Genomic DNA, 22,523 nt, shown 5'->3' on the forward strand with positions numbered 1-22,523 from the left:
CCAGATTACCTTATTGCCTGATTCTATCTGTCGGTGGTGATTAGAGGTCACGACCAGAAGCTAAATTCCAGCTCCAGTCACCTCTGTTTCTTTTTTTCTTTTTACTCGATAATGCGTTACAAGGCTGGATATACGTGGGAGGATACAATCTACTCTACCATACTCTTACTGTGACCTGCCGGGTGCTTTATTTTATCGATGCATACAGGTGCATTCCTGGCCTTACGTCACATCGGACTCCTTAAGTTGCCTTTCTTGACTTTCTACGCAACCATCATCAATCTTCTGCTGTTACTATCTCTGTATAAGTCACTCGCAGGATCCAATCTACTAGTTACAACATCAGAACTGTGTGCTAGGAGGGGCCTAACTTCTGCTCCTCTTGCTATCACCCTGAAGTCTCTGGATCACATACCTTCCACCTAGTTACATTTCTGGATCACCCCCACTGCTGTCCTAAGATCCCAAGTTCCATGCTCCAGTACACCATCTAAAATCCCAACAATTGGTGATCGAGTAGGGCACCTGGAACCCCTCCCCCCAGTCGTTATCACTAGTTGCAGCAGACTGCCGATTACACTAGCTGGGAGGGTAATTATAGTATTACCACAACTACTGTATGGATAAGTCATTGACCTAGACCGTCAACGCCATCCTCTGGCACTCTGGGGCTGTCCGCCTAAAACTTGGAACATTAGCTACTCCAGTTTCACAGGGAGGGTTCATTGAACCCAACTTCGAGGGATACTGGATTGCTGCACAAGCTCAATTTGTTGCATTCTGGTTCGATTCCAATGCCCCCCCCCCCAATGTTAAACTCGAGCGGCTGGTGAGCTTGATATGTGCTCTTTGTTTCTCCCTTCCTCAGATGTCAAACTAGACTCTATGGACCCTAAAAGAACTGCCCTGATAGCATGAAATAAACTCTGCAAGCGGACAGGTACCCCATGTCCATTTCATGGTAACTTCCCTCTGTGCAACTATCTCCCTGACTCCCCTCAGGTAGACGCCACAACGGTTCGCCGCTGGGTCAATGAGGAATATGCCACTATACAAGATGTTTTCACCTTGGGAACCTTAACTGAGTGGCCTGACCTGCCTGAATCATTACGTGGATGGCCTTCCCGCTGGCTTCAATCAGTGCTCCGCCAGTCTCTCAAGCATAGATGGCATGTTTTACCCTCGCTTCCATATCCGGCAAAACTAAGGATCAAACATGCGGATCATGTGTTCTTTTTCACTATCCCAAAGGAGGCCTCCAACTTCATCGAATATCAGTTCCCAGGCTGACGGCTGGTCCTTGTCACCCCTGTGAACTCCCCTGGTTTCTCCCACGTAGAAAGCCTTTTTCCTCACATGCTCAGATGAGCAGTGCTGCAGCCGCCTGTCTGGCTTCCTTCCACAATGCACCAATCCTGATGGAAAAATTTGAGAACAGCTTTGATTCAGCCCACTGTTTCCATTATGCTTTAAGTTATGTTGTAAATTGTTCACCACAATACGTTTATTCATGCTCAATCTTGGAGTAACGGCCGTCACCGGCTTACGCACAGCCCCCCACACAGAGTTGCTTCAGTTCTAGTTAGTTTGATGTTCAATTGTGGTATCACCCCTCTGATTGGGAGGGGGAGCGGGCGGGGGTGGCAGTGGGATGGTGGGATCAATATTGTGAAAAACTGCATGACACACAACTGAACACTGTCCAATTTCAAAGTTTCTACTTCAGAATACTACCCCTTTCAGTCTGGTGGCAACCCTCTGAGCTTGTTCCCTCTTGAACATGAATCCACAGATATGAATCTACAGTCTTGATGGCGGATGGATGCATTGCTTGCATGATCTGTAATATCAGTGGGTTGGGAATCACAGCCAAAATGCATAAACTACAATTATATGTTGAACGCCACAAAGTGAAGGTTGTTTTTTTACAAGAAACTCACGCACTGGTTAAGGGGTGTGAGGGGTTTGCTAGGTCATGAGGCCCCAACACTACTGCACCACCTATTACACCCAAACCGCTGAGTCATGATCCTAGTCCACAAGTCTCTCAAATTCATACAAAAGGTGACACAAGCGGACCCCTTGGGACACTATGTATTAGTATATGGTTCACTACTGGGAAGGGAAGTGGGTTTTAGAAAATTGAATCAGCCTTAAGGGCAGTGCTGGTGCCTTCCACTGTTAGAAAATATTAGTGGGGTAGAAGAAAGGTTGCATCCAAGACTCACTCAGAGCCTGGCCTGAGTGACGAAAACATGTGAAAAAAGTTAATTGAGTCTTGGGATTGCGCTCTTTCAAAAATAATTACAGAAGGCTTTTGAGAGTGATGAAAACAAATTTAATAGCAGTGAGAAAAACAATGTGATCGTTTTCACATATTCACTATTTGGATCATAGGGTTAGATGTACTAATCACTTGCCAAATAGGGATGCTGCCAAATTGCTGTCCTTCTGGAGTCAATAAATTGTGCCAGACAATTTAGTTCATATTCACGAATTGCCTGATGGTCCTTGTTAAAGTTCCTATTGGTTCCTTTACACAAAATATTTTCCTTAAATATCCTTTGTACGGCTGGTCCCTAAAAAATATACTCAAAAAAGAATCTTCATGTCCTTTATAGAGCTGGTTCTTGAAAAATACTCAAAAGGAATCCTTGGATGAAAGAGGTTCGTAGCAGCTTCTGTTATTAAGGTGCTGCATGGCCATTTGGATGTAGTCACTGTTTTTAAGTAGAACGATGTTGCCCCCTTTATCAGATGACTTAATAGTGATGTTGGTGTTTTTTTGTAGTGCTCTGTTCTGAGGTTAAATTGTATGGGTGATAATCTTGAAAGTTTTTCTTGTTTCCTTTGAGGTAAATTGTCCTCAGGTCATACTGTACTGATTTGAAGAAGATGTCAATAGCATTGTACACTGGTAGTAAAGGCATAAGTGTTGACTTTGGTTTCAATTTAGTGCTAGTAGTGAGTCCCATTTCAATTTCTCATGCTGTGGTGAATCTATCCATTGTAAATTGATCCTCCATATCGTGTATATTCATAGGATCAACAGTTTGCTCTACATGTTGTACCGAGAACCCTGATGGGGCCTGTTGATTAATTGGTTTCCTCTTTGGTTCCATGTGTGAAAAATATTTTTTAAGTTTAAGTTTTCTGCAGAAATGGTTGAGATCCACAATGGCTGAAAAGTAGTCGTAGGTATTGTAGGGGAAAAAGTTGAGTCCCTTGTTGAGTGCAGTGATAAGGGGTGTTTGGAGATTATCTCCAGTAAGGTTGATTACACCGTCTTGCATTGTTCTGCCGGTGTCTTTGGATTTGAGTCTCCCGACTCTTTTGTCTCTCCTGTGGTTGGATTTTGTAACAAAGTAGAATTTCTGTTGTTTGTTGTTCTTTGAAAATTTCTGATGTATTTTTGTTGTTGAAACTCCTCTAAAAAAGAGGAGCTAGGTGTTACAGTTGGTGTATTGATTGGTAACAGTTGATTTTCTGTTGCTTGTTGGTCTAATGATGCTGAATTTCTGTCTTCAAGTTCGGAGTCACTGACAGTGGCTGTATCTGATGTTGTCGGAGTTTCAGCAAAAGGTGCTTGTTGAAGGGAGTGGTTCTACTTAATATTTACGCCCCTAATGTCAATGATCCTGACTTCTTCTCTCATCTTTCCTCTCTGTTTGTTAGGTTCCCCCAAATTCCCATACTTTGGGGTGGTGATTTTAATACCTTTGTAGATGTCGACCTAGATCAGTCTGGCACTAGACCCTGTCAACTCGCTAGAGTTGCTAAAACTATTATTGAAGTTCAGTCGCAGCTGGGAGTAAGAATCTTTGCCAAGGCTCTGGCCCTCCGATTGGCACCATACTTGCCCTACATAATCCACCCTGACCAGTTGAGATTCATTCCGGGGGATTTCCACCTCTCTTAATTTGCGCCATTTGTTTAACATTCTCGCCCAAAATGACTCCGATGTACAAGCGGTAGCAGCCACATTGGATATGCAAAAAGCATTTTACTCAGTCTCCTGGAGATTCCTGTGGTTGGTGCTGGAGAAAACCAACTTCGTCCCCCGCTTCATATCCTGGGTGAAGCTTTTGTATGCCTCTCCGATGGCCAAGGTCTGCACTGAAGACTGGTGCTCTGCCCAATTTGAGAATTCTATGTGTACCAGACAGGTTTGCCACTTCTCACCGCTGATATTTGTGTTGGCTATTGAACACTTAGCTGACCAGATCCGTCAGCGGCATGCTCATATGGGTATAAAACTGTCCGGTGTCCCAAATATCATCTCTCTCTTCGCTGATGACTCCTTACTCTACATCCGCTCTCTAGAAGCCAATCTCACCCCTATACTTGACAACGTCCACCTTTTTGGGGAGTTGTCGGGTCTAAAGGTAAATTGTACCAAATCCATTCTGTTCGCGATGACGGATACCACTGCCCCCCATGCTCCTGAGATCTTCAAGGGTTCAGATGGTCCTGATCAGAAATTACCTATTTTGGGGTAATAGTCAGATGTAATCGGACCCAATTATTCGACCTTAACTTTGGAAACTACCTTACCTCTTTAACCAGGAAGTCAGCTGACCGGGCCAGACAGCCGATTACACAAGCTGGGTGTTACACTCACCTGATATCCCCGGGGGTGTCTGGAAGGCTCTGAGATCTGGAACCCTGGATGCGTAGTTGCCCAGTGCTGAATAATGAATCTGCAATTACAGAAGGGAGGATTTGTGATAACCGTCTCTAATGGGTGAATCTCCCACCTCCCGCTGACCGATTCCCTTCCCACTGGGTTCTTTTCTCACCTAAGTTATTTGTAGAGTGATCCGTCCTGAGTTTCTTGTGCAGGGGCACTTGACGTTTGTTGGCGAGCTGCTCGAGTTGCTTCACTGGTGCAGTACGCCTTCCTTGGGCCCAGGCCTGCTGTGACCCCGAATCTGCTGGTAGGCAGGTAGGTTTGTTAATTGTAAGTATCTGTTCTGTTTATGGTGGGAATTTGTTAATGTCTTTATCTCCTTCTTTTCAGGTACGAAGGTCTTGATGCTGGCTTGCCGGATGGAGAGGCACGTTTCTAGGTAAGAGAAAGTGCGAAGCACAGTGCCTTTCTTGTCTTTTAAAGCTAACCTGTGTTTTCTTCTTCTTCTCCTCACAGGACGCGGTGGTGCTGCGAGTGGATGAAAGCGCAATGAAAAACAGGCCCCCGGAATCCGTTAAGGTAAGTACAGTGCTGTGCGGTTGTTTAATATTAAAAGCGAACCGGAATATGTCTCTTTTTCTTTGCGGATGTTGCTGTGGTGCTCCGGATGGAAGCATGGCGTAGCGCGATGGAATTCAGGTAAGACTGATGGAATTCGATGTTTTGGAAGAATGCGTTCTAATATTGTTTTTCCCTTTCTCGCTATTGCAGGTCGCAATGTTCGAACAGCAGCTGTGGTAGCGGTTCTCCGGAAGTCCTTAAGCTTCCTTCCTGATTCGCAAAGCCTAAAACTGGTGTTGATCTGGAGATTCCTGGGTTATCTCCTAGATGCCATTGTGAAAATCTCTGTTGGTCACATTTAAATGTGACCATCTAAAAGATGTTTCAGGCTTTTTGCATAAAGTATAAGGTAGTAGGTGCAAAATATGAGATATTTTTGTCAGCTCGTCATTTGCAATAGCGCAAACCTATGTGAATAAGGTCCAAGAGGTCCTACTGGGAGAAGTCACGTAGATAGATCGAAAGTAAATTTGTCTTCAGACTGATGCTATCAGGGCTAGTATTCTTAATCAGGGGGAGCATTATTCTTCTGCAAGGCAAGGTGTTCCCATAGCATAATGCCATCTGCTGTTGACGGGGTAACCCAATCTATTTTGATTTTTGATTAATAAATTGGAGCAGGTCATCCTGCAAAATCAGAATCACTTTCACAATGATCCATGCCAAAATTATGTTGCTCCCGTGTGCATTTGCTAAAACAATCTACTGTCTCCCACAGCACTAGCCCTGCTGGGGCAGAAGGGCAGGATCAAAGGTCACATGTGCATCCCTGACAGCTGATGGGGCACAATGCCTCAATGGGCCTTTTTTAACCTCTGCACCTCTGCTTGAAAACCTAATAATTGTGTAGTTTAGACAGCGTAGTAGGAGGTTAAACTGTACATTTGAGACATGCATCAGCATAGCATGTGGCTATTATTGCCTGGCCATAATGCAGTCACAGTATTTGATATCTTATCAGTGTCAGCTTGGTGAGCAGTGCTCATCCATGACAGGGCTGATGTGTATAAACTATATGCCCTGGGCGCCTCCAGAAAAGTAATGTGGGACAATAGCCAGGAAGTTGCCTTTTAATCACACTGTCGGAAATCAAACGCCTTCTGATTAGCACCAAGATACCCTGCTTGTGAGGGCCCTGTAACCAGTGCATCAAAAGCAATCTAACATAGCAAAGCCACACTCACACAAGGGTGATGATTTGAAGTCAGCAGACATGGGAACCGGGGACAGTTAGCTAAAGAAGAGAAGTAGGCTAAGAGGGAGAAATTACAACACATTGGTTTCTAATAGGTTTGTTTGTTTGTTTTATTATTTATAAGCTGCACCAGACCCGAGGGTATTAGGGTGCAACAGTTACAAGAATTTGCAAAGCTTAGTTACATACAGACATAGAACGGAGTACCATAATTACAACAGTGGTGCAGAGATATATACAGTGCAATATTTACATATTTACAGATTTTGGCATTGTATAGGTATGTGAGATGTCATGGGGCCTCATTACGACCCAGGCGGTAAGGGGTTTACGGCAGCGTAAACAGCGCCGACCCTTACCGCCTGAGTACGAGGTCCCTTAGCGCCATGGCGGATTTAACACCTGCTTTTTGCAGGTGTTAAAATCCATGGCGCTAAGGGACCATGGGGTTAATTACGCCACCGTAATTTACGGTGGCGTAATTAACGCCTTCCCCACTCCCATTATGCCCTATGGGGCAAAAATGGGAATGGGGATGGGTAAATGGGGATTGGGGACTTACCGCCCCGCCAAGGTCGGAATGGGGCGGTAAGTCCGCCAACCACCATGGCGTAAACGTAGTTTACGCCATGGTGGTAAAGTCACGGCCCAGGCGGTAACTTACCGCCTGGGTCGTAATGAGGCCAATGGATGTGGTCGGTAAGTATGCTTACTGAGTTTGAGAGTGAATGCGGTATCCTGCCAAGTGTAGGTTAGTGGTCCGTAGATTTTAACCAGAGGATGGTGTTAGATCTGAAGTTCTGATACGACTGGTTAACTCTCAATGATGGGGGTAGGGAGTTCCAGAGTTTGGCAGCTTTGACAAGGAAACCTTCACCTCCGACCGTGGATAGTTTAAATCTGGAAATGGACAGGCAGTCTCGGTTAGCTGTTCTGGTTGGTCTTAAGGAAGTCCTTTTATGGAATCTCTCCGAAAAGTATAGCGGAGCGGCATTGTTGAGGGATTTGTGGGTGAGTGAGGCAGTTTTGAGGAGGATTTTGTCATTTGTCCAGAGCCAGTTGTTCAATCGTCTACTCTCAGCAATGTGCTCCCTTCTAGAGATACCTAGGGCCGCTCTGAGGGCATTATTTTGTAGGATTTGTATTCTAGTAATGATGGATTTATTGGCTCCTATGTATAAGGCATTACAGTAGTCCAGCCGTGACAGGATGAGGGCTCTGGCCAGAATAATACAGCTATTGTTCGAGATAAATGGTCTACCTGTTCTGATAAGTTTGCACGTGTACGCCGTGGAGGACACAAGTGTGTTGACTTGTTTGGAGAAGGAAAGGGTAGAGTCGAGGTATAAACCTAATGTTTTTACCTCTTGGGCCACTTTTATGAGGTTTCCATCAATTATGAAAGAGGAGTAACTGGATCCTAGTTTTTTTTAAGTTAGTTGAGGTACCCAAGATGATAAGTTCTGTTTTGTCATCATCAAGCATAGACCATGCATAGCCATCCATGCCTGAATGATGATGTACACTCTGTTCACCAAGGCCAGATCCTTGTCATAATCCCCTGAAAGTGAAAGGAGGATCTGAATATCATCTGCATAGTTAGTGTAGTGATACCGAGATGATCCAGATCATTGAAAAGGGTTTTACAATGTGGGCGAGACGCAGGACCCTTGTGGCACACCACAGGTGTGCGGTAGGTGGTCAGCCGCAGCTGAGGGCGAGAAGACCCTCATTGTTCTTTCACTTAAGAAGGATCTAATCCAGTTTATAGCCTCTGTGGAGAAATGTGCTGCTGTGTCGAGGTGGTTGCAGAGGATTGCGTGATCAGCTAGATCGAAGGCAGCTCAGAGGTCCAGGGGAAGAAGCATAGCTTATTTGCCACTGTCTCTAATTTCATCTACTTGTGATTTAAGGTCGATGAGGGCAGTTTCCGTGCCATGTTGTGGACGGGCACCTGACTGTCTAGTTCCTAATAGGTGGTGTTGTTCTAAGTACTTTTGAATTTGGAAATAGGCCATCTTATCTCGGATTTTTTGCAGGAAGGGGACAGTTGTAATAGGCCTATAGCTAGTTGGTGTTGAGGGATCTAAGGTGTTTTTTTTTTAGATTGGTAATACCCAAGATTCTTTAAGGTTCTTAGGGATGGTACCAGACGTGAAGGAACTGTTGATAAGGTTGGTGATGAATGGTGAGAGGTCTCGGGCTGCATTCTTAATAAGTTGTGCGGGGCAGAGGTCACCCTGGCAATTGGATGGTTTAAGGGATAGGATGGTTCTTTCCACTTCGATCGTTGATACTTTGGAAAAATTAAATCATGTGGGCTGAGTGCCGACAGAGGGCTCATGAGGTTTAGGTGTATGGGAAGCGTTAAGGGAGTCTTTTTTTAGAGATATTTTGTTTTGTAGTGTGGAGACTTTGTTGGCTAAGGCGTATTGGATGTCTGTGCACCATTTTCTATCTTTGGTACAAGTTTCAGGTATAACAACGGTCGTCTCTATTTCTTTGAGAATGGTGAATAGCTCTTTCATGTTACAGTTAGCTTGGGAGATACGGATGTCATAGGATTCATGTTTGGCAAGGCACATTTCTTTTTTATTGGATGTTGATAATTTGGTAAGCTTGAGTTTATTAGCTTCCGAGGGTAGTAGTTTCCAAGTCGCCTTGCATTTTCTTTTTTCGTGCCTTAGGTTTTTTAGGAATGGGGTGAACCATTTGTTCAGGTGGTTTTTTGGCTTGCTTGGTCTCAACTTGAGGGGGGCATTCTGATCTAAGGAAGAGGCCATGATTTTGTTGTATTCATTAATTAAGCTTTCAGGGCCAGTGTTATCATGCAGTGGGCCTCATTACGACCCTGGCGGAATTCGAAAAACGATGGCGGAAATGTAATACCGCCATCGAATACCGCTCGTTGAGATCATGACCCGTCACCGTAAAGTACGATGCCATTAGCGACACCGTAGTGAACGCCAACGCTAACTGCACCAAGTACGCGGACGCGCGCCTTGCGAAACCGTAATTTCCGCCATGGCGCAACGGTACGCGAATTCTGACCCTAGCGGACATGTACTCAACGCCATCAAGCATGGCGGAAAGTACCATTCCGCCATGGCGAGAATTACGGCATCGCGAACCAACCGTAAATGGCCCTACTGAGTGCCTGTACTCCACTCCCTGCCCACATTGCACAACTCCCCGTAGGCGCAATGTAGTTACACTATGCAACCAGTGAAATGTACAAGTCACCCATGCATGCCAACGATCAAATGCATGCAGGGGCTCCAAGTGGCTTGTGAGTGGCCATCCATATTTGTCATGTCACCATTGCCGTACTGATGCAGCACAGGCATGTGAAGGTACAAGTACACCAAAATGAACTGAAACATTCCATGAGACAAAACAACAATAGTCCCCCATCGCTTGCCACCAGTTAAAATCAACATCCAACGCAGTATCCTGAGGGAGACTGCACCAGCCCTGTACTCTTGCCACTAGACAAACCAACCATCAGCATAAGCATGTACCACACAAGTTGGCAGAGTGACTGAGCAGCCAGGCTCATCTCAAGAGGGGCCAATGGGAGTTGTAGGGCACAGATGGCACGAATACAGCAGCAATTCCAATGGACCTGACCTCAGTCTCCCTCCAAGAAACGCACGCAAACACAGGCACCTGTGACCAGCCATTTTCTGATAATCCCATCATTCCACCAATTCACCTGGCTGACCGGCATCTGTTGCACAAAAGCTAATCCCCCGCCCCTGAGCATGACATCATAAAAACAGTCATAATGGCAGCCCCTATCCCTGACCTAACTGGGCTTCGCAGGCAAACGCGGCCAGTACAGTACCACACAACTCTACTCAGAAGCCGGAACCCAATGCATATCACCTCACAATACATCGCGGCACCAATGGGAATATGCTACATTACTAGCAAAGAATAACGCTACACAGTAAATAACTGAATATAAATTTAATGCACATCAAAATCACCAAGCCCATACAGCTATTTACTCATAAACTCCCAAATAATTTCCATATTTTCATTACTGTGGGCTGCATCCGCAATAAATGACCAGCTACTTCTTGTGTGACGCCCTGTTCCTTCATGGTACACAGGGGCTACATTTACGTTCAAAAAGGCAACATGGAAGCGCCTAGAACCGCAGGGCCGTCCCATGAAGTAGGCACTAGTCCAGCTGAAAGTATGAGATGTTGCCCCTAGCCACTAGTACTGCGTAAGGGCATGTGGCCCATTGGCGATCGTCCCATAAGATCGTAATGGTGCTCCACTGATTAACTCGAAGCTGCAGGTGTCGACTGTAGAAGCCATCTGCAGGAGTGGCGTACAGATGGCAGCGGCAAAAGGGGAGGAGATACCTGTCACCCAAATGAATAAAAATTAAAATAGTATGGGAATCCGAACTTCATAAGTATTACTCACTTCATTCAACACACTAAATCTACCACCATATGCATGCTAGCCCACTCAAAAGGATTAATTTCACCCAAAAATCATAACGATATAAATCGAGGTGAATACACTATCACAAACGAGTGTTTGTGTGCATGCGTCTGTTAAAACAGAATCCATTTGATGGGATTGGTTACGTGCATAGACACAAATGTTTGAAGGCGCGTCGAGACAGGGAGGGTTCAACAAGGGCAGATAGACGATGGTCCCACTATGGCAGCATTGCATCACATAGCGCAGGGGAAGGGGATAGATTCCAAAAAGCCATGTACATGGCAAACCCTCAATTAAATCATCTGTCCATGCATCCATTCATCATTCCCTCATCCCGGTATAAAAACGCCTGAATATTTACTCACATAACATTTGAAATTTCCATTGAGTCTGTGCGTAATGCAGTCTGCAAAATCCACTGTGCTCCTGGCCGGATTTCTAGTGTAGTGAAATAACATGTAATTGGGAACGTCCTGCCTCATCGTCCACTATGCTATTGCGCATCCCATTCAATTCATATCAATCATTGCATTCTCGTCATGGGCCCTGTCCCAAGGACATTCAACAATAGAACGTTATATTCCCTGTCAGACCTGTGGGCGTCTCCTCGCCGCTAGTTGATAACCAAAAGCGCTGTCCTTCGAATTCCTCATTTGCAACATCACGTCGAAAAGGCATCTGTGAACGCTTGAATTCACAAATACATCTATGTAGTGTGGCTGTGTATGAAAATGGTAACTGGCTTCAATCACTAATGGGACTCCCCGCCCGTCGGTGAACGTTGGTACAGTGCTGCATGAGGGTCCACCGTTCATCGAGTACTACATTCCACTGACCCTTCACAAGTTTGTTCGCCACTGCAAATATAGTATGTTAAAAAATGGAACAATAGCAAAATTAACATATAAACCAATATTTCACTGCCATCGGGATTAAATACATGATTGTAATTGCAAGATGCCATGCGTCAAATTGCAGCGTTGTGTGCAGGACGTGCTCGCCCAATAGTTACTGCAGCTGGCACAGGTGGAATGAATCACCACAGGTGGAGGCCATACAGCCTGAAAACACATAAAATGCACACCCAAACCCCTCCCACAACCACACCCACTCCAAAATGCTACCGACAGGACTAGCGATGTTGGGCCTGGGGGACCTGATAGCACTGCAAGTACTCCAACTTCAAGAAGAAGACGAACACCAACTACTACAACAACCGGCCGCACAGAGGAGACGAAGGAGGAGGAGGAGGAGGGCAAGGCACGGGCAGCAAGGCCCACCAGCACAGCCACTACCACCACGCAGGCAGCCCGCAATCCCACGCCTCCGAGCTAATCCGTTCGACCTCACTGCTGAGCAGATCCACACCCTCTACCGTTTGGACCGGGAAACCATAACCGCCATTGTCAACATGACACAAGCTGACCTTGTCAGCATGATAGATAGCCCCACCGCCATCCCACCCCTACTGAAGGTGGTGTCTGTACTCCACTTCCTGGCCACAGGCACCTACCAGCACACAGTCGGACAGTTGCATGGCATTTCACAGCCACTATTGTCACGGACACTATTCCAAGTGCTTGATGCCCTCCTGAAGCACACAGACCACTACATCTCTTTACCATGCTCGGAGCAGGATCTTACAAACACAAAAGTGGGATTCCATGCACTTGGCGGCATACCGGGTTGCATTGGTGCCATCGACTGCACCCATGTGGAATTGGTTGTCCCACATGCCATGGAAGTCCAGTACCGCAACAGGAAACAATATCATTCTATCAATATACAAATAGTGTGTGACTCCAACAGGATCTTTACACATTGTTGTGCCCGATTTCCAGGATCAACCCATGATTCTATGGTCTTGAGGAACTCTACAATGCCACGCTACATGGAGCGACATGCAGGGCACCGATCCTGGCTACTCGGTGAGTCTCATTTAATGCATGTGAATGTGGGGTAGGTGATGCGTCAATGACGTGGCAGGAAGGGGGGGGTGCGTACGTAGCAATGTTATTCCACAAACATCCTTCTTTGTCCACATACAGGTGATGCCGGGTATCCACTGAAGAGATGGCTCCTTACACCAATCCGGAACCCACAGAACCAGCATGAGGAGGACTACAACCATGCCCACTCACGTACCCGTGTAGTCATAGAACAGGCATTCGGCCTACTGAAGGCTCGTTTCCGCTGCCTCAACAGGTCTGGCGGGGCACTCCTGTACCGCCATGAGAAGGTGGCAAAGATGGTCATGGCATGTGTCATGCTACACAACATGTGCGTACGTAGAAATGTGGCCATGCCCCCTGACGCAGAACTGCAAGCACCTGAGGATGGTGATGATGAGGGTGGGGATGTGGCAGCACCTCAAGGAGTCCGCGAGGCACAGGAGGCCCGTGAAATTCGTCAGAATCTCATAGATGCATGCTTCTAGCACTCACGCCTGGTGGCTGTTACATGGACACGGGACTTGTGGCACTGTGTGTGTCTGGAACATGCACAATGTGGACTGTACGCCAAGAAAGGCCTCGTACACAAAGATCAATGTCCACACATCTCATTGGATGAATATGAAGAAATGTATAGCAAATGTGAAATGATGTTACACACCCAATCGACCCGCCACCCAAAGAAGACCAACACACCCCCTCCACCCTCCTACCTCCCCCCCCAACACCAGTGTCCAAAGATGCTCAGTGTCAGTGGGCAGTCGCTATTGCAAGCCCCCTCTCCGGGTATCAGGGGCACCCCTGCCTGTGGAGCGCAGGTTCCTCCCAGATCTACGTTGGGGGCTGCCCTGGACGGAACTTGCAACGGATGATGTCTCTGCCTGCTCACGTCCATGCATGTCCCTAAGGGTTTGTGAGAGCTCAGTGAGCACACGGCGCACAGCGGCAAGTTCACCACATACGTCTTTGGACGTCGCATGCAGTTCCCCCCTCAGGCTCTCGGTGCTTCTCTCCATTTGTGCCCTTAGTGTCTCTGTACTTCGCTCCATTTCTGCCCTAAGTGTCTCAGTAGATGTTTCAATGGCTGCCTTAGAACCCCCACATTCAGCAGCATGCTCCTTGAGGAGCGTGGCCAGTTGCTGCTGTTGCACAATCATCTGCTCGAGGGACTGTTGCCTCTGCTGGGCCATGCCCATTTGCGGTGGTGTCACAGAGGGGCTGATCACCTTATGTTGCCTTGCCACAGGCCTCGTGGGGGTTGGCCAGTCGTCGTCTAGTGGGTACCCCTGCGTGGTTTCCTCATGGTGTACGGGATGAAACAAACAGGGGGATTGAGACAGGTCATGGATGGATCCTACATCTACAGCACCGTTTTCTGTGTCGGAGCATGCTGGCATGAAAGCAGTGTCACCTATGGTGCTGCTGCCACCAGAAGCAGTGCCTTCTGTGGCATCCATTGGGGGGACCTGTGGTGCTGCTGTTGTGGACATGCTGGCTGCTGGGGTGCCTGTTGAAGTCCCCTCCAGTGTGCTGCCACTTGATTTGTGCTGCTGCCGTGTCTTGTTCCGTGCAGCTGAGGTGGAGGGTCTTTGGCCGTTGGTCTTGGCCCTCTTTGCAGGTGTGCTGGTAGGGGTGTCCTGTAGCTCGTCGTTTGATTCGGACCCTGTGGTGGAGTAAAGGAGGGCGAGCATTATTTATGGGTCTGTGGAAATTGGAATGGCAATGTATCACATGCATTGGGGTGGTACCTGAGGGTGATTTGGGTCAGGGCCTTGGAGGTGGTCTCATGTTTGTGTGGATTGCGGATGCAGTTATTTTGCAGCCTGCAGTTAGGGTGTGCATGCTGCACATGTAGAGGGTGTTTTTAGGTTTTTTACTTATTTATGTATTTGATCTGACTTTTAAAGGGCGCTATCATGGCAATGTATGTGGACGTTCTCCTGGACATGTGTTTCTATTGCACTATGGGGACACATGGTACTTCACATGATTGGACATTGTGGATTTAGCATTGTTTTGTTTGGGCCACCTACCTGATTCTTCGGATGTCTGCACTCCTTTCTCCATCCCTCCGACTCCCTCTATGCTCTCCATTCCAATGGTGGAGGCACAGATTTCTTCCCAGGGGGTCAACTTGATGGGTGAGTCCGATCCTCCCCCGGTGGCTGTGGCAATGTTTCGGTTGGCCGAAAGTATGCTCCGGACGCGTATCCGCAAGTCGTCCCATCGCTTTCTGCATTGCTGTGGGTTGCGGGGTGCGGTCCCCACCGCACTTACCCGCTGTGCCACCAGGGCCCATATGGCCTTCTTGTTCGCAAGTGCCGTCCTGGTCATTTGCGTCGAGAAGACGACGGCAGCATTCTCCTGGAGGGTCTCTGTGAGCACGGTGAGTTCCTCATGGGAGAAGTGGACCTGCCGCTTGCGATCGCACGCTTTTTTAGCAACTTTTCCCATATTTATTTTTTTAACTGGGGTGGCTAACGGGTTGGGATGTGTCTCAGGGTCGGTTTTTGATGGTTGTGTTGGGATTCTGATTTTATAGGTGTACGGCGTGCTGTTTCCCGTTCCGGCCCCATGTTTTAACTTCCGTTTCCGTATATTTACGGTGACCGTAATTTGCGCTGCCCGCTCATTACGGTGACCGCTGAGATGGGTGGCGGAGTTGCACCTTGGGCGGCGTACGACGGCGGTAAGGGGCGTTTTGGGGCCATTTCCGCCATCGCAGACTTTGCACTTCCGCCATTGCGTTATGCTCGTGCCCGATGGGTCGGAATTAGCCGCACTTTGCTCCATCGTGCTATGGCGGAAACGCTATTTACGCTGTGGTGGTCATGTCAGTTACTTTCCGCCAGGGTCGTAATGAGGGCCAGTGAGTTAAGGGTGGGGAGAATGATAGGGATAAGCCTATCCGCTGTAATTATTTTTAAATTTCTCGTTAAGCTTGGTGGAGGCCTACGGACAAGTATGGGAAGGGGTCTGGTGGTGGTGAGCGTAAAGGAGAGCAGGTGGTGGTCAGTCCATACTAATGGATAAGAGTCGAGGATATTGGCATGGCAGTTATAGTCTGCTACCCAAACTAGTATTCGCCCCCTTTGTTGTGGGTGGGGGTTTTAATTCTTTGGGTCATGCCAAGGTCTGCTAAGATGTTTGCTTTAGTCAAGGCAGATTGGTCTGGTGGGTCGTTAAACCCCAGGTTGAAGTCCCCCAAGAGAAGTACTTGCGTTGAGTTTTTGAGGTTGTTGGAGAGGATGGTGTTGGTATCTTCCTCACATGTCCCAATTATGCCAGGAGGGTGGTAGATCAGATGTATGTTAAGGGTCTGGGAGTTGATAAGTGGTAGTTTGACTGTAAAGGCTTTACAGGATTGAAGGTCAAGGGGGAGCTAGTCTCATGGATGGAGAGACTACATTTGCAAATAATAGTAATACCTCTGCCTCTGGTTCCTATTCTGTCTTGTCTAAGTATAGTGTAGCCATCAGGAATTGCTAACATCAATAAGGGGCCTGCTGCTGCATGCAGCCAAGAATCAGTAATAGCGAGAAAGTCTAGGTTTTCATTCAGAATCACATCGCAATCTCAGTGGCGTGTGCCACTAGAGATCTTGCATTTATTAAGGCTCCTTTAATGGGTGTGCTGGTAGGGGTAGTGGATGTTGGAAGGGATGTAGGATGGTTTTTATCTTTGTCTCATTGGAAGGTGGGGTTTTTAGTTTCTGGACAGTTGTTAACGGCTTATTTGGTATTGATATGAGTTGAGTCAGGTCGTATTTTGATGGGTCTCTTCCCTGTACAGGTGGGTAATGACCTGATAGGAGGCTCATATATTTTAGCTAGTCTGGCTCCCAGGCGATAGTTCCTGGATTCTGTTGTGCATGGATTGCTATGGAATGGACTTGAGGCTTGTACACGTCTGAGGGACATTTGGTTGTGATTCCGTTAGATAGAGCAGGGAATGTCCTGCTTGCTAGGTCATCAGCTATTAGTGTATAGGGCATAACATAGCACAGTGTGACACTTAATGTGAAGAATGGGACACAGGTGAACTGGATGATGGCTGTAGCGGGCATACAGAGACCTAACTATGTGTTAGCTGCAATAGTCAGTTGGTGGTATGGATGCATCTTGTGTGCATTGGTGTACTGTCTGGGTCCCAGAGTACAGTCAGGCACAGTAGGTTGGGCACATGGGCTAGCTCATGTTAGGCTTATTCAGGGATATGCAGAGCAGGCGCAGTGAGCTGCAATAGGTACAGTGGGCTATAGTAGGCACAGTCAGAATAGGCACAATGGGCTGCAACAGGCACAATTGGTTATATCAGGCACAATCTGAATAGGCACATTGGGCTATAGTGGGCACAATCAGAATAGGCACAGTGGGCTAGAGTAGGCACAATCAGAATAGGCACAGTGGGTCATAGTAAGCACAATCAGAATAGGCACAATGGGCTGCAATAGGCACAATGGGCTATAGTAGGCACAATCAGAATAGGCACAGTGGGCTATAGTAGGCACAATCAAATAGGCACAGTTGGCTATAGTAGGCACAATCAGAATAGCCACAATGGGCTACAATAGGCACAATGGGCTATAGTACAAACAATCCGAATAGGCACAGTGGGCTGGTAATGTCATGCATATTGATAGGGTAAATGAGGGCGCAGTGGACACAAGCATTAGGAACATAGGTATACTACACATGTATTGCAAGCGGGTCAACAGGCTATGCGGAATAAGTCTATGCAGTGTAGATTACTTACAGAGAAGTTCATGCCTACGTAGGAGACTTGTCTGAGTAGGCGTGCGTGGAGCCTTGGAGTGTGGCTTAGCAATGCTGAGGACGCTGAGCCTCGTTTTCAGGCTGCATCGCGGCCGACATTTTAGATTTTAGTAATGTCGGCGCATGCGGACCTGATTATGATGCAGGCTCAGGTACATGTGCTGTTAAGGCACACACACGGGAGGCACATGGCCCACAGCAGCTTGAAGGACCTGGTGGGTGGGGGCACACGGGCCTTCGGTGGCGGTCTGCGGGTCCTGGTGGCTGGGGGCACACGGCCCTTCAGCGGCGATCTGCTGGTCCTGGTGGGTGGGGATAAACGGCCCTTCGGCGGTGATCTGCTGGTCCTGGTAGGTGGGATGGAGGGGGGCTCCAGCCCTCCCACTCCGAGGAGATGATGAGAGGTATTTCTGCAACATTGTGTCCCTTCCCACTTCCGGCAGAAAAAGCACTCTGGGTATGATATTAGAGGGCAAAAGACACTTGTTACAGCATCCTGCATGGGACCATGGCAACAGGTTTGCTTTGGGCAATTCAACTGTATCTTAAAGGAAGAAAAAACCTCCATCCCAGATGAGTAATTTTTGACTCTCAGGTGAATAATAAGCAGTAAAACCAGCCGTTAAGGTCGGGTCCCACAAAGGGAACTCGTAGTAAGGCAGTAAGGGTTAACGGTCACCGGTAGCATTACCGGTGACCGTTAACCCTTACCGCCTTCCGTGTAATGAGGCCCATTGTCTTAATGCACCACACCACATCCAATAAGTTCCAGATATGTTAAACTCACAAAATGAAGTGGGAGCAAAATGGCACTCCAGTAATTTAAAATGGAGGGAAAGACAAAGTTAATAGAAATTGAACAACACCAACAGGTAAGTACTCAGGGAAATTGATCAAGAGGAACTACATTGATAGAATCAGGTAGAAAAGGATTAGGGCCAAAGTCAATGGGTCAAAAGTCTTTTGCTCAAGATCACACGGTTCAGGGTAGTTTGCGGTAAAGTTTGTGCCATGTATTCCAGACGAGGTTGGTTGGCAGAAAAGTTAGTTCAAAGAGAAGAGAAGGACACGCTCTCAGTTTGGAGAAAGATTTCAAACACTTTCACTGCGGTTGAACGAAATGAACAACCGGATTTGCAGAGTACCTTAAAACGGAGAGGAAGCTGTAGCTGAGGCGGACATTCCTGGTAGTTCCTGAAGGCTCACGGTTGCTGAAGCGTCTGTCGGACTGACAAGAAGTAGTAAGACTGGAGGGAACTGCACTACCCAGGGAAGAAAGCAGCAGCAGAGCAAAGCAACAAATAAAAGGTGTGCTGCTTAAAACCCAAGCAGGGTCCGACCTTCCTAGCTATCCGGCCCACTGTAACTCTGTACAGCAAATTCGACCAGAGAAAGGGTCCTGGCTTGCAGGGACCTGCTTTTTATGCAGTTTTCCCCCATTCATACAGCCTGGCTGTCAATCACAGAGCAGGGTGGCTGTCCTCGCAAGGACAGCCACCCAGCCAATCAAACAAGAGTGTGACTTGGGTTACCAAGGTATCCCATGGCAGGGGTCCTAAGACCCCTCCCTCACATCCTGCCTACCCAGACTTTCAGGCGCTTTAAGGAGGGCTTCTGTGCAGAAGCCTGCGAAAAGATGGTGAACAGAGGAATCAACCCCGTTTTTGGCACGCAGAGTAAAACACGAGAAAGCCTTTAACAAAAAGAAATGGTGAATAAACCTAGCCAGAGCCAAAATAAAATGTAGTTGGTCAAGCGGGTTTATATTTGAGGCTAATATAATAGCCTAAAACAATACCATGGATATATAAGATAACGGCGGTAGGAAAATTAGGGTAGTTACCACTGCCACCAGCCAAGTCTTGATGAAAAGGGAGCAAAACAGTCTTCCAAGAGAAACAGACAAAAAGGGATAGGAATTAACCCTTTCCAATACTCCATGTATCATGGAGTGTACTGGGTCTGTGGTTTAAAGAGACTACATAAAGTTAATGGCAACTTTACATGTTTCAGGGAGACAGTAGTCAGTCCTAGAAAAATTGAGTCAGTGGGAAGTCTAAAAGACAACCCTGTGTCACTGCACTGAAGGTGCTGTGTAACACACACATAAAGCATGCTCATGGAGTAGGTTAGACACACAGCAAAACACATGTAAGAGTGGGAAAAAAGGCTCACTCTCTTACCAGGTGAAAAAAATAAACTCTAGAAATACAGCAAAGCTGCTGAGGGACTCATTAGGTAAGGGAAATCAGCCATTTATGAGAATTCTCCCTGCACATGCCACTCACACTTCCTGTGGAACTAGGGGCTCACCTTGCCCCTGAAGATTGTGGACATGGCCTTTCAGCAACCCAGACACCCAGAACCCTGTTTGCTGCCTCAAGATACCAATCACATTTGGCTCACTACATGACCCACAAGGCAGCTTTTTGAACTTATGTTTTTCTATCTATATACATGCTGGCTATACCTATTTAAGCAGACTGCTGCCTATCTACATGATTGCAGACACAACTCTGTTGTAGCATCCAACTTGAACATTGACATAACCTGTTGAAAGCTATCACCTCTCTCATCCTAAACACTGAATCAATGGACCTCTCTAGAACTAGGACAGGCCTTTGCTAGGGTAGGCAGAGCCTACCTAATACGAGCCTTGATATGTTATTGAGTGGAATCTATATTACGATAATCCATGGCTAACTACGATATGCGTATAATAGCCTGATAATAATGTTCTTTTTACAGGTTAGATTTTGCATCACAACTAACCTGTAATACAAACATGGCTCAGTAACCAGTTATTACACTTCAGTTTTAATGTCACAAGCAGAATTCCGACTGTCACTGCAACACTGAATTAAAGCTGTTATACGTTTTACAAATTCCTTGCTTATGAAAAGGTTTTCTGTGTTACTTTACAGACATTATCATTCCTCTCTTTGGTCACGGAACTGCTCCGTGACTTTCAACATCTTTATAACATATAATAGGGAGTACTTTATTCCATATATTATCAGTAAACCCATTGTATGATTGTCCAAGATCATATGTGCTCAACAACTGCTCTTTTTCACCATAAGTGTTACCCTAAAGGAGTATCCATCAAGTATCTACCAAGTGTGCCCTCATTTCCTTCCACTCGATGGGCATTCTGCGGAACCACTGCTATAATGCATATGTTGAACGCTTGGAAGATAATGTTTCAACATATGCTGATGCCCTTTTAATTTTCTGGCCTAAAACAAAGACCTACCTGCACTTTATTGCTTTTGTTGAACTGATGAAGTCGCTGATGCTTGAAGTGGCAAATTAACTAGTGACACAACTTATAAATATTCAGAGATGTACTTTCACAGAGCCATTGGACAAATATTTTATCTCAACCTATCCTCTTGCATAGAAATCATATTACTCGTTGGTCCCATCCTCAATTATCCTTGTGTGGAAATATGGACACAATCAAAATTATCATTCCCCTGATAGTCTTAAATCCTCTCAGCATGCTACCTTTTCTGTCCAAGGATGCCATTTTTCAATTAAGACAGATAATGTGGCATGTAACAGTTGTGAGATTCAGATGCAATTTAGTGTAGCACCATTCCTTTGATCTCTGTGAAACTTTTACAACGGAAGGTCAATTGAACTGACCAAACTGCTGTCTCAATAGAATTGAAATCCATTACCCAAACATAACCCCAATGATATGCTAATCGATGTAGTATGTCATTACCAATATAAAATCAGAATTAAAATAATTCACTACGCAGTAACTATGATTTATTCTTTTCATTCCAATTGTGATCTTCCTCATTCACCAGCCACTAAACAGGTGCTTTGAATCCTCCACATCAAGACCAGATTACCATTTAGATAATTTTGTAATAGTCTAATCAGTTCTAACTGATGAAACATCTTTCTAGATTTTAACTTTTAAGATAACCGGATTCTTACTGACATTAATTTGCATGCTGAAATAAGAGTTCTGCATGAAGCCTGCCTCTGAGCGAAGTAACTGGTTTGATTTCGACCTAGCTTCTCTGAAAAGCAAGTGCAGAGTTGCTGAGTGTAAGTGGCAGGCATTAGGCACATCATCTGACAGACTGGCCTGCTGCCTGCTCCAAAGGCAATACAGACTCTCCATCTGCTCGAAGAAGAGGGCCCATGTCAAAGCCTGCATCTGTGGGGCCACTAACAACATGGGTGAAATTTAAAAAATCTGCAAGAAACTCACCAATCCTACTGTAATCTGTACTTCTCGCCTGCCATCCATTGGCCCTCTGTATGTCACTGGCTTCCCACTTCTTAACCAAAACTCAAGGCATCTTTTCCTCACTCTCCTCCCTCCTCCCTCCCCAGCTCTGAGGCCTCCCTTGCCTTGGCCCCTCTTTCCCCTCCTCTCCTACTCTCCTCTTTCTCACCCTTAAAATAGGATGATGTCTCTAGACAAGTCCTATCTATGAAAGTCTCCTCCATGGAGGTGCTCCCCCGCTCCTCCAGAATTATCAAGGTCTTTTTTTTTATTGAATTAGCTGAATTGAATCAACTTTTCAATACAAACAAATACGATTACCAAATAGACAAAGATTGAAAAAACAAAAGAACAAGGGAGAACATTCAGTTTGGGCCTAATTTACAGAAACATCAACAACAATTAGCATCATGAATGAAATAAAAACAGGATACATCAAAGATAAACTTTGCAATCAACCAACCACCACATAAAAATCTATACATCCAGGTTTAGCATAACCAGAAAATTCACCATTGCTATTTGTATAGCGACATTGTTAGTGCACAATAGCGTAGTCCATCTTTCCTCTGTGCCTAGCATTCCTAAATAGATAGAATGATGTCTGAAACATGTCCGCTATCAGTGCTGG

The sequence above is a fragment of the Ambystoma mexicanum genome, chromosome 6p (genome assembly GCF_040938575.1).
Source record: "Ambystoma mexicanum isolate Mex_15411 chromosome 6p, UKY_AmexF1_1, whole genome shotgun sequence".
In the NCBI taxonomy this organism is placed as follows: Eukaryota; Metazoa; Chordata; class Amphibia; order Caudata; family Ambystomatidae; genus Ambystoma; species Ambystoma mexicanum.